Source organism: Lepidochelys kempii, chromosome 14, assembly GCF_965140265.1.
Source record: "Lepidochelys kempii isolate rLepKem1 chromosome 14, rLepKem1.hap2, whole genome shotgun sequence".
Taxonomy (NCBI): domain Eukaryota; kingdom Metazoa; phylum Chordata; order Testudines; family Cheloniidae; genus Lepidochelys; species Lepidochelys kempii.
The window spans coordinates 28,983,119-29,000,880 of record NC_133269.1 but is presented as its reverse complement, the minus strand read 5'-3'; the positions used below and the strand labels follow the sequence as shown (position 1 = coordinate 29,000,880).

General features: G+C 44.0%; 1 long non-coding RNA gene across 2 annotated transcripts; it reads left to right on the top strand.

The window, feature by feature from the left end:
* Positions 1 to 9: 9 nt before the first annotated feature.
* Positions 10 to 8,775, top strand: LOC140898250 (uncharacterized). 2 transcript variants are annotated; one of them, XR_012154926.1, is made up of 5 exons: positions 10 to 171; positions 2,261 to 2,648; positions 2,949 to 2,988; positions 5,045 to 5,147; positions 6,520 to 8,775. It is a non-coding gene; the product is annotated as an uncharacterized lncRNA (long non-coding RNA). The 2 variants fall into 2 exon arrangements; XR_012154927.1 differs by lacking the exon at positions 2,261 to 2,648.
* Positions 8,776 to 17,762: the final 8,987 nt, after the last annotated feature.

Here is a 17,762-nt window from a genome sequence, read left to right as displayed (position 1 = left end):
TGGAGCATTTGCTCCTTTGCTGGACCTATCCGAGATTGCTCAGTGGCATCTGCTGAAGCTGCTGCCCTCACTCTGCCCTTCCTACCCTCCCAATCTGCTTCCTGCGGCAAGGAAATGGTGCTAAAAGTGGGAGAAAATGAGAGGGGAAAGAAGGTGAGAAATCATTGTCAGGTGAGAAAAGTTAAATAGGAAGCAGTTATGTCAACCTAACCAAAGTCAGGCTAAGAGAGGCTGCTGGGAAAGCCTCTGACAGCAGAATGAAGGAATACTTGTTTAAGTTACAGGGAGTAAGAAAAAAAAAGGCCTGTATTCCTGCCTTTTTGTACCAAATGTTCTGGGAACAGTTTTTTGAGATAGGAGGCACTGTTTTCCACTCCTTGTTTTTGTGTTATGTCTGTTCTTAACTCCTTGTCTCCTTGTTGACACCCATACCGATAAGAAAGTTAGTGAAGCATTGCGATTTGCTAAAAGTTATGTACAATAAGGGGGTAGAAGTGCATGCATAATAGAGAAAGAGGATTTTAACTAACATAGGGGAGGGGTGGGCTGCTTTATGAATAAATCTGTGACGTGACGGAACTGTCTATAAAAACCTATGAGTTTTACTTAGAGACTGCTGGTTCTCTTTGGAGACGGGTTGCTCTCTGTTTTTGTGTGCACTCTTCAGTAAAGAGCTTTGTGTTCGGACCTTGCTGGTGTTGCCTGTCTCTCTCTGGTCAGACAACGACCCGTGCCGTCTGGGGGTTCGAGTCCTCGACATCATGGAGGGGTAAAAAATATGTCCAAAGGAGGGGAGAACTGTTGGAGGCAAGAGAAGGAGATGGGCAGATTAGGAAAAGTCAGGTCAAGGAGCAAGTGCTGTCCTGATTGCCTAGATTACACTTCCTTTCCTGTAATCCACAGGCTAAGGCATTAGCATTATTTATTTTGAATGTTCATATGACTCTTGTTGTTCTTAGTGCACCTTCAGTTCCTTTGGTTAAGACTGCACCGGCAGTGATTTCCCTACACCCCCCCTGAATTTTCCCAACCACGCCCCCTGCCCAGTTTTATGAACTAGCTACATGCTAATTTAGTGACTGTTTGGAAATTTGAATTGAAATTGAAACATTAATACACACTTTAAAAGCATATAAAGTATATGATAAAATATGTGTATCTGAAAAAGTATGATAGATTTGAAAAGTATGAACATAGACTAGCTTCCTTATACAGCTGTTGTTTTTTACGACAGTGTCAGTGCATTCATTTCCGTGATGTTGGCCAACCTAATAATTTCAAATTATGATTTGTAAGAAAAGTCTAAATGAGCTCTCCCTGACAGCTCGTGATGAGCTGCGGGCTGGGGGGAAAGGCTTCAGGACCAGACTGTATTTACATTCACACCTAATCTACCTAGGTATCCAGCAAATGGAGCTGTGTTTCCCAAGTGATAGATTTTGGCTGGGGTTGGGTTACAAATGACTTGAATGTGTGTGTGTGTGTGTGGTGGGGGGGTAATGAAATGTTGTTATTCTTATTATATGAGTAAAGGGCAGTAGAACTGTACTTAGCCTGTGTTGATTGAGGGCATCAAGAGAGAGGGTGGGGACAGGTGTTTTGCTTGATGTTCTGCCTGTGTCACAAGTACGATTTGACTGCTCCTCTCCACAGTTTAAAGACAGAGCTGATTAGGCTCCATAGAGAGTCTTTTGTTTTGTTAAGTGACCACTACAGCTTAAATCACTGATAATGAGGTCTAAGTGACAGGTTTCAGAGTAACAGCCGTGTTAGTCTGTATTTGCAAAAAGAAAAGGAGTACTTGTGGCACCTTAGAGACTAACCAATTTATTTGAGCATGAGCTTTCGTGAGCTACAGCTCACTTCATCGGATGCATACCGTGGAAACTGCAGCAGACTTTATATACACACAGAGATCATAAAACAATACCTCCTCCCACCCCACTGTCCTGCTGGTAATAGCTTATCTAAAGTGGGCTATTACCAGCAGGAGAGTGAGTTTGTGTGTGGGGGGGTGGCGGGTGAGAAAACCTGGATTTGTGCTGGAAATGGCCCAACTTGATGATCACTTTAGATAAGCTATTACCAGCAGGACAGTGGGGTGGGAGGAGGTATTGTTTTATGATCTCTGTGTGTATATAAAGTCTGCTGCAGTTTCCACGGTATGCATCCGATGAAGTGAGCTGTAGCTCACGAAAGCTCATGCTCAAATAAATTGGATAGTCTCTAAGGTGCCACAAGTACTCCTTTTCTTTTTGAGGTCTAAGTGCTTAGACCTGCTGTGGGACAGGGTTGCCGTGGAAGAGACGGTCCAGTCTGCACTGGCAGTGAGGTTCCCCCACTGAGAGCTCAGCTGAAATCACTGAGATCTGGGTGGAACCTCAAGAGACCAATTCGCAGAGGTCACAGTGGCAGGTGGCAGCAGAAGGTGACAGCGCAGGGCCATTGGCAACAAAGTGGTGGAGTGAATGGTGGCACAACAAACAGCAGTGGCTAGAGCGAATAGTGAGCAGCTGGAGGAGCGAGCAAGATGCCTTCTTGCTCCCAACCTGGGAGCTGAACTCATGTGAAAGCACCTCTGAACTCTGAGTCTCCACTGACCAAGGACAACACCAGTGAGTGGGGTGCGGTGGAGCGAAAAGTGAGAGGTACGTTAAATAATGTTTGTTTATTGGACTATATTTGAGTGACTTTGCTCCAGAATGCACAGAATGATTTGTGACTGGGAATGGAAACCTATATACATATGTTTTCTAGTAGGCCAAGATTTTTAAAATGCATTATTTGCCCAGGTTGTTATCTCACATCATTGCTATCTTGAGAGGTCATTATGTTGGGGAGTTTCTGTACTAAAAACATTTTTATTATTGTAATTAATTTTTATATAAGAATGGTCATACTGGGTCAGACCAATGGTCCATATAGCCCAATATCCTGTCTTCCAACAGTGGTCAAGGCCAGATGCTTCAGAGGGAATGAACAGAACAGGTAATCATCAAGTGATCCATCCCCTGTTGCCCATTCCCAGCTTCTGGCAAACAGGTTAGGGACACTCAGAGCATGGTGATGCGTCCCTCCCCATCCTGGCTAATAGCCACTGATGGACCTTATCAAGGTTCCTTCCCAGCTCTGAACTCTAGGGTACAGATGTGGGGACCTTCATGAAAACCCCCCAAGCTTACTTTTACCAGCTTAGGTTAAAACTTCCCCAAGGTACAAACTATTTTACCCTTTGCCCTTGGACTTCCACTGCCACTACCAAACGTTTATCTGGGTTTATTGGGAAAATGTTGTTTTGGAAACGTCTTTCCCCCCAAAATCCTCCCAACCCTTGCACACCACTTCCTGGGGAAGGTTTGGTAAAAATCCTCACCAATTTGCATAGGTGAACACAGACCCAAACCCTTGGATCTTAGAACAATGAAAAAAACATTCAGTTCTTGAAAAGAAACATTTTAATAGAAGAAACAGTAAAAAGAATCACCTCTGTAAAATCAGGATGGTAAATACCTTACAGGGTAATTAGATTCAAAACATAGAGAATCCCTCTAGGCAAAACCTTAAGTTCCAAAAAAGACACACAGACAGGAATATTCATTCTATTCAGCACAGCTTATTTTCTCAGCCATTTAAAGAAATCATAATCTAACGCACATCTAGCTAGATTACTTACTAAGTTCTAAGACTCCATTCCTGTTCTGTCCCCGGCAAAAGTATCACACAGACAGACACAGACCCTTTGTTTTTCTCCCTCCTCCCAGCTTTTGAAAGTATCTTGTCTCCTCATTGGTCATTTTGGTCAGGTGCCAGCGAGGTTATCCTAGCTTCTTAACCCTTTACAGGTGAAAGGATTTTTCCTCTGGCCAGGAGGGATTTTAAGGGTGTTTACCCTTCCCTTTATATTTATGACAGACCTATTCTCCAGGAATTTATCTAGTTCTTTTTTAATCCTTTTATAGTTTTGGTCTTCACAGCATCCCCTGGTAAAGAGTTTCACGGGTTGACTTTATGTTGTGTGAAGAAGTACTTCCTTTTGTTTTGTTTTTTTAAACCTGCTGCCTATTAATTTTATTGGGTGACTACTAATTCTTGTGTTATGTGAATGATTAAATAACATTTCCTTATTCACTTTCTTCACACCAATCAAGATTATATAGACCTCCAGCATATCCTCCCTTAGTTGTCTCTTTTCTAAAATGAAAATTCCCAGTCATTTTAATCTCTCCTGTTTCATACCCCTAATCATTTTAGTTGCCCATCTCTGTACCTTTTCCAATTTCAATATATCTTTTTTGGGATGGGTTGATACCAGTCAGCTCTGTGTTCTTGGGGAACCAGGGTGCAGTATCCAGCCAGTCTGACTCATGAAAGACCCCCCCCCCCCCCCAGCAGTCTCTGTTTAAACCAAAACCCATCAGAGAAAAATACTTGCAAAGAGCAGTGAAGGGTATTGGGAGACACATCTAGACCCCTCCTGACAAGGGTGACAAGATTAAGACATCTCCATTAGCATACAGAATGAAGAACAGAGACAACTCCCCTAGCCTCATCTGCATGAAAGATGGGACAGGGAGACATCTCAATTTGCATGCAGAATGGAGAACAGAGAACTGCACTGAACTCTGGGACCAAAAAAGCAGGTACGCACTGCATCATGGGAATCTCTTCTGCAGATTTTAATGCACCTACACCTACACCTGCACACACCCAGCTCAGCAATTATCGGACCAATTCTAGTAATAAATCCTTGATTGATATCCAAAATACTGAAACAGCCTAGTTGCATTGGGAGCTCCCTGGAAGAAAACACCACCCAGAGCCAAGAGTGATCAGCTCCTGTTGTCTAGCCTAAAGAAAACCCTTGAGTCATCAGTTTACCTATAAACAAATCTAGTGTTCTCTCTTGAACCATTTTTACAAAAATCCCTACTCACCCTCCAGTCGGTGTTCTGATGCTTAGATCCAATCTATGCATCAGTTCCACTGGGACTCCATCTTCTCCTGACTGATCATGCTGGGGGCTCTGCCTGTCTCCTGCCCTCAGGACCCTGAGCTACCACCATCACCTGGGAACCCTGACCAGTTCAAGCCTCCTGGAGTGGGTGAGATCCCCTGCACCCCCCTCTCTGTTTTCCTTTCTACCTCAGGTATTAACCTTTAATAATCTATGTTATGTTGTTTTAGGCTCTCCTTGTGTCGTTATCACTATTATTCAATAAATAACTTTTATGGTTAAGCTGGTTGCCTCTCTCTCTCTGTCCGAACTCTACTCTTTTGTGTTTAGCTTTCCCCATTTACTCTGCAACAATGCTTCTTTTACCTAAGCTAAAGATCCCTGTAGCGCCCAAAAATACTGTGGGGTTTGCTCATCAAGTGGGTTACTACCCTTACAAGTGTGACGTGAAAGTGGGATAGGGACGTGTTAAACCTGTGGCACATAAGACGGGGGCAGCTGAAAGTGCTGCTTAACCCAGCCCATTGAGTACAGGGACATATGAGGGAATCAGCTGGAAAGTGCTGATTGACCGGGTCTGCTCAGACTTGCTCTGTGTGTGTGTGTTCATCTAGTTCTAGAGCTGGAGGAACCCAGTCCTGGGTAACCTAGGTCCTGTAGGATAGCTCCATTGGGACGGGACTTGCAGAAGGAAGGAGTAGAGCTCCATATGAACACACAAGTGACATAAGCAGTACATCAATAGAATTACAGAATTCTGCCCCCCCCCCCGAAGAATAGCCCTAATAAATGAGCATACCCCAAAGTAACGGGCACATCTGGTAACAGGGTTGACCAGATCTGCACACGGTATTCAAGGTGTGCTCGTACCATGGATTTATATAGAGGCAATATGATATTTTCTGTCTTATTATCTATCCCTTTCTTAATGATTCCCAACATTCTGTTTGCTTTTTGTTGACTGCCGCTGCACATTGGATGGATATTTTCAGAGAACCATCCACAATGACTCCAACATCTCTTTCTTGAGTGTTAAAAGCTAATTTAGACCCCATCATTTTGTATGTATAGTTGAGATTATGTTTGCCAATGTGCATTACTTTGCATTTATCAGCATTGAATTTTATCTGCCATTTTGTTGCCCAGTCACCCAGTGAGATCCCTTTGTAACTCTTCGCAGTCTGCTTTGCTTAACTATCTTGAATAGTTTTGATTCATCTGCAAATTTTGCCACCTCACTGTTTATCCATTTTTCCAGATAATTTATGAATATGTTGAATAGTAATGGTCCCAGTACCGACCCCTCAGGGATACCACTATTTATCTCTGTCCATTCTGAAAACTGATCATTTATTCCTCCCCTTTGTTTCCCATCTTTTAACTAGTTACTGATCCAGGAGAGGACTTCCCTCTTATCCCACGCTGGCTTATTTTTCAAAAGTCAATTTAAATTAAATAATTTAAAAACATGTATATTTGTTTTAGAAATCTAGAACAGTTATGTCTTTTGGTGTAATTTGCATTATCCTAATAAAATTTATTCATTTCTCTTTTATATGTTGCAGGTCAAAGTGAAAATGAAAAGACAAAAACCAATGCAACAATTTTTCCACTCAAAGGCCTCAAAAACCAAGCAAGGTGAAGAACACATCAAGAACCAAGAATATATCAACATGTCATCTGAAGGGTCAAGTTGTGCATCTACATCCGACCACCCCGAAGCACAAATACAGCTACCTACTGAAGAAACAGTGTCTCCAAAACCTAAAGGCAGTTCCCGATTGTTGTTGGTCAAAGTGTTCCCATTTATTGAAGTTACAAAAGATGGCTACTGGTGCACCTCTTGCAAAAAAGCTTACGAAGAAGGAAAGCTTCCCAATGCTCTAACTGGTAAAAGTGGAGGAGCTTGGTTTGTCAGACCGATCAGCAAAGCTAATGCTGACAAACTACGTGAAAAGGCTGCAAAACACCAGGCCTCTGGAGTCCATCAACATGCAGAAAGCCTTATAAGCCCACTTTCAAAGCCAATTTTAGAAGTACTTAATGAGGCTGTTAAGAATGCTGGAGACACAATACGGTTCATGTGAACAAACATGGCTGTGGCATCGTACTTTCTGTTTAAGCAAGAGATACCACACACTACAAACTGGAGGCCAATGTTAAGTGCATTGTCACTTGTTCATCCTGAAGTTGAACACTGGTTCCGAACAAGACCAGCAAATGTTCACTGTCTTTCTGCAGGCAACTCAACTGACTGGCTAGACGCATGTGGTGCAACAGTGAAAGACTCAGCTGAAAAAGTGAAGAACTCTCTGACCACATTCAAAAAAATTGCATACATGGCTGATGAATGCACCGATGCAAATGGCCATCAAGTATTGAGTCATTGTGTACATTACCTTAATGTCAGTGGTAGGCCAGTAGATGCATTTCTAGATGTTCAAGTTATAGAAGACACGTCGGCTGCATCTGTGACAACCCACATCTTAGAGTTAAATGTTTGTCAGTTGGACCACAAACAGATGGCTGCTTGTGCATTTGATGGAGCTGCAAACTTCTCTAGAAGACATGGTGGAGCACAAGCTTTGCTCAGAGAAAAGTGTATCCTTAATCTCTCCTATACACACTGCAGAAGCCATCTACTCCAACTAGTGCTAGTACAAGCTGCAGACTCTTCAAAAGACATTTTAAAAGCTATAAATTTAATGTCTTCATTATATTCTTTTTTCAACAAGAGTCCAAAAAGACTGAATATCTTGAAAAACATAGAAGATACACTGGGACTGAAGTTCAAATTAGTCCAACCTGGGAAAACCCTCTGGCTTTCTCATGAGCGATCCTTGGCTGTTGTCTTAAAATTACTCCAGCTGTTATTACTGGCTTTGGACAGTATCTACCAAGATGGGATGGATCTAAGTAGTGAGGCTGATGGATTACTTTTGCTATTACGTTCAGGGAAGATTATTGCCATTCTCTCTCTCGTAAGTCTACTGTTGAAACCACTTGGGTCATTAAACAATGCCATCCAGGCATCTGCTACAACAGTAGTAGATCTTTGTCCCGCAATAGAAGCTACATTTGGATCAATCAGAGAGCTATCCATTGGAAAAGTACTAGAAGAAGCAAAGACTTCAGTCCCAGAAGTTGACTAATGAAGACATTTATATTGAATCCTTAAGTGAAGGGGACAAGAAGTGTTTGTTAAGACAACTGAAAAAGTACACAGACTTGATTCTTAAAAATCTACAACAGTGACTTCTAGATTCTACTCAACCTCTACGTAGCTTTTACAGATCCTTGTCCTATAAAACACCGACAGCTGAGTGGAGTGAGGCTCTACCAGCAATGGGGCTGCCATCTGCACAGGACAGAATAAAGAATTTGAACACAGAGTGGAATATCATACAACGAATGAATGAAGATTTGACTTCAACTTCTTTTTTTTATCATCACTAGTGGCTCAACCCTGTCTTTGTGCTATATTTCCTGGGATGAAAGAAGTACGAATTCATCTCTTGCTACTCCCAGTCACAACGTTGTGCGTTCTTTTTCATCATTGAATAGAATTTTGTGTTCTGAAAGATGTCGCCTTCTGCCTGATCATATGAATGAACTAATGAGCATATCGATTGAAGGAATGGAAGTTCTGGACACACGAGAAGCCACCAAAGATGAACGCATTGCATTCAAGAGGTTTATTAACAGAGTTGTACAAAATTATAACAAAAAGCCAAGAAGGATGTAGATATAGTGCTTCATAGAAGACTTGAGTAGCCAACTTTAATTTGTGTGATGATTTTAAAACATGAGTTAAATCTAATAAAATGTTCATGAAACATTTTTCAGTTTTTACTATTGTGACATACAGCCCATCTTCACCCTCATCGGCCCTGACCCCACCCTCCTGTAAATTCAAACACCCCACCCCCCTATTTCAATTTCTGGGGAAAACAATGGTGTCTCATTCAGAGGGATGGGATGTTCCCCTAAAGTAAAGAGGGATGGTAGCACATTCTGACAGAGGAACAATGGAAACTGAGCTACCAATGGAAGAAAAATGGGGGATAGCTATAAGCACGTGCTCATGGTGGTAGCTCCTTCCTCTCCCTTCATCCCTTTTACCCTGCTCTGGAAACAGTTTGGTCCCTGTACAATTCTGTCCCTCTCTACAGTCTAATTTGCCCCCCATGCCCTCTTTTTTCCTCCTGTTTTCAACAGGTAGCAGAGTCTGATGGCGGGCAAGGACACAGTGAGGCAACCGCCTAAGGAGATGCTACTGAGCGTCCTCGGGTCACTACACATGGTAGCTTATCCTGGTGGGGAATTGATTTAGACATTACATCCCCTGTGTCCTCCAAATCCTCACTTAAAGTCATCCCGATTAATGTTGTTTTGGTGTTAAAGTGATGATCAGTGAGAGCAGTGGGTCTCAAACTTTTTTTTCCGTGGACCACTTGAAAATTGCTGAGGCTCTTTACAGACCACTTAATGACCTTTCCCAATGTTGTTTGTACCCTGAGCTAACCATTGTAAAGCGCTTTGGATAAAAGGGCTTTTTCACGTGGCGCCTCCTCTCTGTGAGCAGACTGTCTCCAGGGCAAGAAGCTTCACAGCTTCTACCTTCCTGGGTCTGACCTCGGATCATTCAATATCCCCTTCCTCACCGTGTGCCTCCTGCAGCGAGTCCGCAGAGGCAGGGCTCCTGGGGAAGCCAGAGGGCCCTGCAACCAACTCCGCAGTCAGACATGACTCTCAGCCAGCCAGTAAACAGAAAGTTTATTAGATGACAGGAACACGGTCTAAAACAGAGTTTGTTGGTACAGAGAATAGGGCCTCTCAATCAGGTCCATCTTGGGGGGCAGGGAGGCCAGACCACATCTGCGCCTCCTTCCATTTCCCCAGCCAGCTCCCAAACGGAAACTCTCCAGCCCCTCCTCTGGCCTTTGTCTCTTTCCCGGGCCAGGAGGACACCTGATCTCTTTGTTCTCCAACACCTTCAGTTGGCACCTGGCAGGGGAGGGGCCCAGGCCATCGGTTGCCAGGAGACAGGGAGTTGGCCGGTCTCTGTGCTGAAGGCATCACACTGGCCCTCTAGGGCTCTGCAACAATCATACCCCCTTATTCCCCCACCTAGATACTTAAGAAATGCATAGGGGAAACTGAGGCACACACAGAGGAGTCAGAGAAAACATGAAGAACAATCCCACTTCATCACAGTGCTACATAAAAAAACCCCTCATAATCATTAACTTTTTTTTGTTCTACACATAAAAGCACACAACTCATATTTTAATATCCATAGTCTTAAACTTTCTAATGCGATGGATGTGCCCTCTCTCCACCACCGCAGCAGCCCCCAGGATGGGGATGGGAAGAAGCGGGGTTCTCTCCCCCACCGCAGGAGCCCCTGAGTTCAGGCTGGAAAGGATGGGGGCGGGGCAAGGGGGCTCTCCCATGCCAGAGCAGCCACAGAGCTGAAGCTGGAAAGGAAGAGGGTCTCTCTCCAGCAGCCGCAGCCCTGGAGCCTCTTTCTCTGGCCACCGTAGCCCTGCACGTCCCAAATTCCCCCCACCCCCTCTTCTCACACATCCTCTGCCCCCCCCCCCCACGCAGGTGTGTACTCAGAATGCTCACACCTACCCCCTATTCCCCTCAAGGCCACCATCTCACCTTACATGTGCACCTTCTCCAGGGTCCAATGGTCCCTTATAGCATTGTTGGGCGTACGACCGAAGGGGAAGTCACCATCTGCCAACCACTGCACTATGAGACTATAATGAACAGAGGAGTCTGTGTCCAAATGGCAGCCAGTGCCTGGATCAATGGAATTCCCGTTGCTACTATGCAGACTGGGAACATATTTGCATTAACCTTTTGTGGCGGCAACAAGGTAGATCAGTTGTTTTGTGAAATCCCCCAGCTCCTCCACCTCGCCTGCTCTGACGCAGACCTCGGTGAAGTTGTTGTTATTTCTCTTAGTGTGCTTTTAGGTTTAATCTGCTTTGCTTTAAAATTGTGTCATATGTTCAGATCTTCAAAACAGTGCTGAGAATCCCCTCTGAGCCGGGCCAGCATAAAGCCCTCTCCACCTGCCTCCCTCACCTCCTTGTGACCTCCTTGTTACTTTGCACTGGTATTTTTGCCTACCTGAAACCCACCTCCAGCTCAACATCAGGTCTGGATCTCATGGTGACTGTTCTCGATTTTGTGGTTCCTCCAGCATCTACAGCAACAGTCATCTACAGCATGAGGAACATGGAGATAAAAGGTGCCCTGAGGAAACTGACTGAGGGGAAGTTATTTAAGAAGAATAAAATTTCCAGATTTCTCCCATGACTATGTTTGCATACTGTGCTTCTTTACAGATATAATCAACTGATGGCATTATTGTCTCCACGAGAACGGGATGTGCAGTCATTTTGCGCAAAACCTTTGTGTTCACGGTAGTAATAATCCCGACTAAGCTCACTGAAGTCAGTGGAGTTACTCTAGGTTTACACCGGTGTAAATTAGATAAGAATCTATCTATCTAAAAAAACACTTGTTAACACAGAGCTGAGGTCACCTGGTCATAGTTCTTTCCATACCAGAACATTAAGTTCAGCAATCCTTAAACTTTGGAAACCCAAGAAATACAGAGTTAAGGTACCTGCTCACATAACCTTAACTCTGTCCCCAGGAGCTGACAGTAGCTGCTGGGAATTAGCTGCATGTACTCCAGCTGCATTCACTGTGCTCGTTTTAGCTGTGTTGAGTAGTGGAGGCAGTAGGTAGAGCAAGTAGATGGAGGTGTGATTGTGATATGAGGAGATTTTGGGATGAGCTGAGGAGCATCACAGAGCCATGATTGTGATCTAACAAGATCTGGGTCTGCGTCCCCCTATGGGTGTGATCAAAGGAGAGAGGTGCACCTGTTCCTTGAGGGTCCCGTCTGCATCAATTCAATACAGAACTGGGTTGTGGTAGGTTGTGTCAGGAGCAGGGCACTGGTGTCTTCTTACCTCAGGTATAGCCAGTAGTGAAGTGGGATACGAGGGCAGGCTGTGGATTTAATGACGGGTAGGGAATTATAAATAGAGGTGGTCTCCTATGGGCAAGTGTGAAGGGGCTGATTTTCTTATAAGTACTCCTCATTAAACATTATTTAGCAAAGATTTGTTATGACTATCTTACTCCATTGCTCATTTACAAACAGCTCATCAAAAGTACTCGGTGTTTGGACTTTGAGCTGTATTGACCGGATACATTTTAAACATGCTCTGTTTTGTTGCTCTGAATAAATGGACTTATACATGGGTTCCTGAAAAACCAAGGGGCTAATTCTCTGCTGGTTTAAATTGTCATCGCTCTGTTGAAGTCAATCGATCTCTGAGAATTTACACCAGCTGAGGATCTGGTCCAAACACTCACGTTTATGAAATTAAAACTCACTTTGAATATTCTGTACAAAGGCCCTGATTCTGCAGCCACTTCAGCACATTCTAAACTTTAAGCATGAGTGGCCCCATTGAAGGTTTAAAGAAAAACTTATACTTAAGTCCCTATTGGTTATGGGTTAGGGTTATGGATAGGGCTTAAGGATAACCCCAAACTGGTGTCAGACCCTCACACTGTACAAGTTATTCTCCTTTCCCAATCAAATAAAGCCCTGCAATTGGTGCACTGGAATTATTCTCCCTTTCTGGGTTCTGGATGATTAACATGAAATAACAGTTTATCCCAAGGCCAGAATCTCTGGGTCTTCGTCTCCAAACTCACCAGTACAGTGTGCCACTTCCTCACCAACCTCTCCCTCCTGGACGTCCTGCTCACCAGCATGGTCATCCCCATGGTGAGCAATCAGGAGACGAGTTCCTTCCCTAGCTACCATGCCCAGGCCTACTTCCACTTCCTGATGGACTGCATGGAGTTCTTCCTCTTTCATATCATGTCCTTCGACTTCCAAATGGCCATCTCATACCTGCTGCAATACCTCACTATCGTGCAATCGGATCTGCCTCTGGCTGGTGGCTGCCTCATGGCGACGGGTAACATTTGCAAAAGCACTTCTGTTCCATTTCCAAAAATGCCTTAGTCACTCAGGCCAGATTTTTAAAGGTATTTAGGTGCGTTGTGAGATTTTCAAAAACATCACTTAACACCCATTGATTTCTATAGGTATTAAGCATGTAGGTTCTTTAGGTAATCCTCCATAGGCACCTAAATACCTTTAAAAATATGGCCGTATTATATGTAGAAGTGCCAAAGTCACTTTTGAAAATAAGACTTAGGTACCTAAATAACTTGGTGGGGGATGATAATTTTACCCAATGGCAGTAAATGGAGGAGAATCTGTGTGCGTGGAAGTGTGTGTGTGTTTATATGAGAAGAAGAGGGAGAATGTCTAGCGAGACAATGTCTAGCCAGGTCTACACTGGAAAAGTTTTGCTGATATAGCAATACAAACAAGCTCTCCTGCTGTAAATGGACTAGTAGTTTTGCTGGTATTGCTTACACTGGTTCTCTGAGAGAAACAAGCCACACCGCAGAAGCATTTGTAAGCTGGCTTAACCATGTTTACATGAGGGGTTTTACCGGTATAGAAATGTTGCCCAAAAAATCACACTTCCAAGCTGACATTGCTCTGATGGTGAAAGTTTCTAGTGTCAATCTGGCTTATGTGTTTCTTTTTGTGAGATTACATTCTAAGTGCAATGTACTGAGACACTGCTTTCAGTGTGTTTTTGCTAGTCAAGTACACTGCTCACATGTGTGTTGTTGTCAGTGTACATTATTGTGAGTGTATACCTGAGTTGAAATCAATGTGCATGTGAGTTTTCTATTCCTGTGTGTGTCCTTGAGAATGTACAATATCATGTGTTTATTACGAAAATATTGTGTCACTTTTGTGTGTGTTGTCAGTGCTTCTTCTGGCATGCAAGTGTGCGTTATTGTTGTGTTTGTGAACACACAGTATTGTGTGTTTATTCGTGAAAAATATTGTGTGTCTACTGTGACAAAGCTCTGTCCTTGCCTCCGTGGGTCCCGCATTTCCTGGCAGATTTCGCTAGCCTCTGAGGCTCACTGTGACCCTCCACGTAACCCTTCTCTCTCTAGAGACAAGGGTTACAGTCTACTGAGCCATTTTCATCATAAGCCAGCGAGGGAGGTGAGGAGAAGTTATCCTTCCTTGCACAATCTCTGTTGTCTCCCAGTCTCAGTGATTAATCAGCGGGCAAAGGGGGCGGGGGAGGGGAAGCCTGGGCCCACCCTCTGCTCCGGGCTCCAGCCCAGGGACCCTAATAGTATCAGCTATGGTAGCTGACCTTTTGAAACATGACATGTACAATTCCCTGGGCTACTTCCCCCACAGCAGCCCTCAATTCCTCAAGCTCCACTTCACCTTTACTTCAGGGCCTCCTTCCTTGTGCCTGATATGGTGTGTACTGCTCAGTCTCTCCAACAGCACAACTTCCTCCCGCAGCTCCTGACATGCACACCCACCTGACTGACTGGGAGGCTTTTAACTAGTTTCAGCCAGCCCCTGATTGGCTTCAGGTGTCCCAATCAACCTAGCCTTCTTCCTGCCTTCTGGAAAGTTCTTAATTGACCCCAGATGTCTTAATTGACCTGGAACAACTGCCATTTCACTTATCCTGGTACCAGGGATTTGTTTAGCCTGGAGCTAATATATCTATCTCCTACTACTTTTCTATAGCCATCTGGCCTTGCCCCATCACACTACATATGTGTTGTGAATGTGGATTATTGTGTGTGTGTTTCTACATGTACATAATTGTGTGTTTCTGGGCAAATATTATTTTGTGCATGTGTATGTTTGGAAGTGAACATTAATACGGACTTACCACTGAGCCTGGGATAAAAATCTAAAGCTGCAGCTCCTCAGACAGTGAGATTTTAGTCCATTCAAAGGTGATGTCTACAATGCATCATTTCTCACATGCCAAGTCCAGCTCATTTCAGGAGTCCTTCAACGTTTGTATTTGCTGTCTTGTTAATTTTAAAACAAAATTTGCAAGAATTATTTTGAGCCAAAATAATTATTTTCTATAGCCATCTGGCCTTGCCCCATCACACTACATATGTGTTGTGAATATGGATTATTGCGTGTGTGTTTCTATGTGTACATAATTGTGTGTTTCTGGGCAAATATTATTTTGTGCATGTGTATGTTTGGAAGTGAACATTAATATGGACTTACCACTGAGCCTGGGATAAAAATCTAAAGCTGCAGCTCCTCAGACAGTGAGATTTTAGTCCATTCAAAGGTGATGCCTACAATGCATCATTTCTCACATGCCAAGTCCAGCTCATTTCAGGAGTCCTTCAACGTTTGTATTTGCTGTCTTGTTAATTTTAAAACAAAATTTGCAAGAATTATTTTGAGCCAAAATATTATTTTCAAATGTCACTTTTATTCTGCATCCTGAAAGGACTCCAGAATGGTGCAAAAAATTCCATATTTGGGTTTTATTTTCAAGGGAGTCTAAGGAAGTTCCTGCAGTCAATAGGAATTCAGAACTTGTTCCAGACCCAGATCCTCCAAGGTATTATGCACCCAGCTCTCATGGGACTTGGTTTTTGGTTTTGCCACTGATATACTTGGTGGCTCTGGGCAATAGCCAATATGTGGTGCTTCACAGCAGGTGAAAAATAAACTCATCCAGTGCTGAACATGGAATGCAACTTATTCTTTATGCCTGGAGGCCAGCTCAGAAGAACTCAGTTCACACTCAGGTATCAGCCTCATGATAGCCTCAAATGAAAGGAACTGTCATAACTCAACTCTCTAGATAGTCAGGAAAAAAAGTTCCATAATTCACTGCTCTGTCTATCTAAAGTGTCTATATGGCTGCCTTGACCACATTCCATCACAATGTTTTCTAATGTATAAATTGCAGGATTCACCAAACAAAATTTTCACAGAAAGTCTTCTGCAATGCGTGTAAGTGTGAGTGTGTGTGAATCAAGATGGCCCATTTAGACAGTTGACAAGAAGGTGTGAGGATACTTAACATAGGGAAATAGATTTGATATGTGTAATGACCCAGCCACTCCCAGTCTCTATTCAAAACCAAGTTAATGAACTGGAAGTAAAGAGACTGGGAGTGGCTGGGTCATTACACATATCGAATCTATTTCCCTATGTTAAGTATCCTCACACCTTCTTGTCAACTGTCTAAATGGGCCATCTTGATTATCACTACAAAAGTTTTTTTTCTTCTGCTGATAATAGCTCATCTTAATTAATTAGCCTCTTACAGTTTGTATGGCAACATCCACCTTCTCTGTTTGTATGTATCTTCTTACTATATGGTCCATTCTTTGCATGCGATGAAGTGAACTGTAGCCCACGAAAGCTTATGCTCTAATACATTTGTTAGTTTCTAAGGTGCCACAAGTACTCCTGTTTTTTTTTTAGTAATGTTTTAGTAAGGTTATTTCATGTATATAGTTATGAAGCTGAAAATGTATCCTCATGGCTTAAAGCAAGCCCAAGGAAAAACTCTCCAGGAACATAGAGGCAGTTCACACCTCATCATGGCATGGATGGGACAAACCAAGCCCACCTCACAGGAACAATGGATACTGGCTTTGGCAGCAACAAAAGAATCTGTTTAGAACGGGGCAGGCAAACTTTTTGGCCTAAGGGCCACATTGGGTTTTGGAAATTGTATGGAGGGCCGGTTAGGGGATGAGCCCCCACCCCCTATCTGCCCCCCTGCTTTTTGCCCCCTGATGGCCCCCCCGGACTCCTGCCCCATCCAACCCCCCATTTCCTTACAGCCTCCCCGGGACCCCTGCCCAATCCAACCACCCCTTCTCTCTGTCCCCTGCCCATCCATGGAAACCCTGCCCCTGACTGTCTCCCTGCCACCCCATCCAACCCCTCTGGGACTCCTGCCCCATCCAACCACCCCTTCCCCAGTCCCCTGACTGCCCCCCGCCACCCCTCCACCCAACCCCCCCGTCCTTCCTTCCTGCCCCCCTGGGACCCCTTCCCCCATTCAACCCCCCTGTTCCCTGACCCCTATCCACCTTCCCACACCCTGACCACCTCCCCGAACTCCCCTGCCCTCTATCCAACCCACCCTGCTCCCTGATCTTGCTGCCTGGAGGGAACGTCACACCATATAGAATTAAATTTTTAGTAGTAATACCTATAGTTTTAACAGGTATTTCACTGTAATTATTCATGATTCTTTTGCTTAATACATGTGTGGGTGTGTATGTGTTATTGGAAATCTAAAAAAGAGTTCATCTGTACTATTATTTTCTTTTTACTCTGATACTAATTTTGCATAAGTCACAAAAGGCTTGAAAGTTTTGAATGTGTAAAGAGAGCTTGGCTGTGAGGCAGTGGCAGGGGTCGAGCATGCTTCGCAGATGGGGGGGCAGATCATTTGGCCTCTGTCCCCAGCAGCAGAGCCCGGGCAGGGAGTGGGCCACTGCTGTCTCCCAGCCAGGCTCTCTCAGGCAGAAGCAGCTCTGTCACACTCTGCACCCGGCTGCCATGGAGAGCGACCGAACATAAGAACAGCCATACTGGGTCAGACCAAAGGTTCATCTAGCCCAGTGTCCTGTCTTCCAGTAGTGTTCAATGCCAGGTGCACAGAGGGAATGAACAGAACAGGTAATCATCAAGTGATCCATCCCCTGTCGCCCATTTCCAGCTTCTGGCAAACACAGGTTAGGAACACCATCCCTGCCCATCCTGGCTAATAGCCATCAATGGACCTATCCTCCATGAATTTATCTAGTTCTTTTTTGAACCCTGTTATAGTTGGCTTTCACAACATCCTCCGGC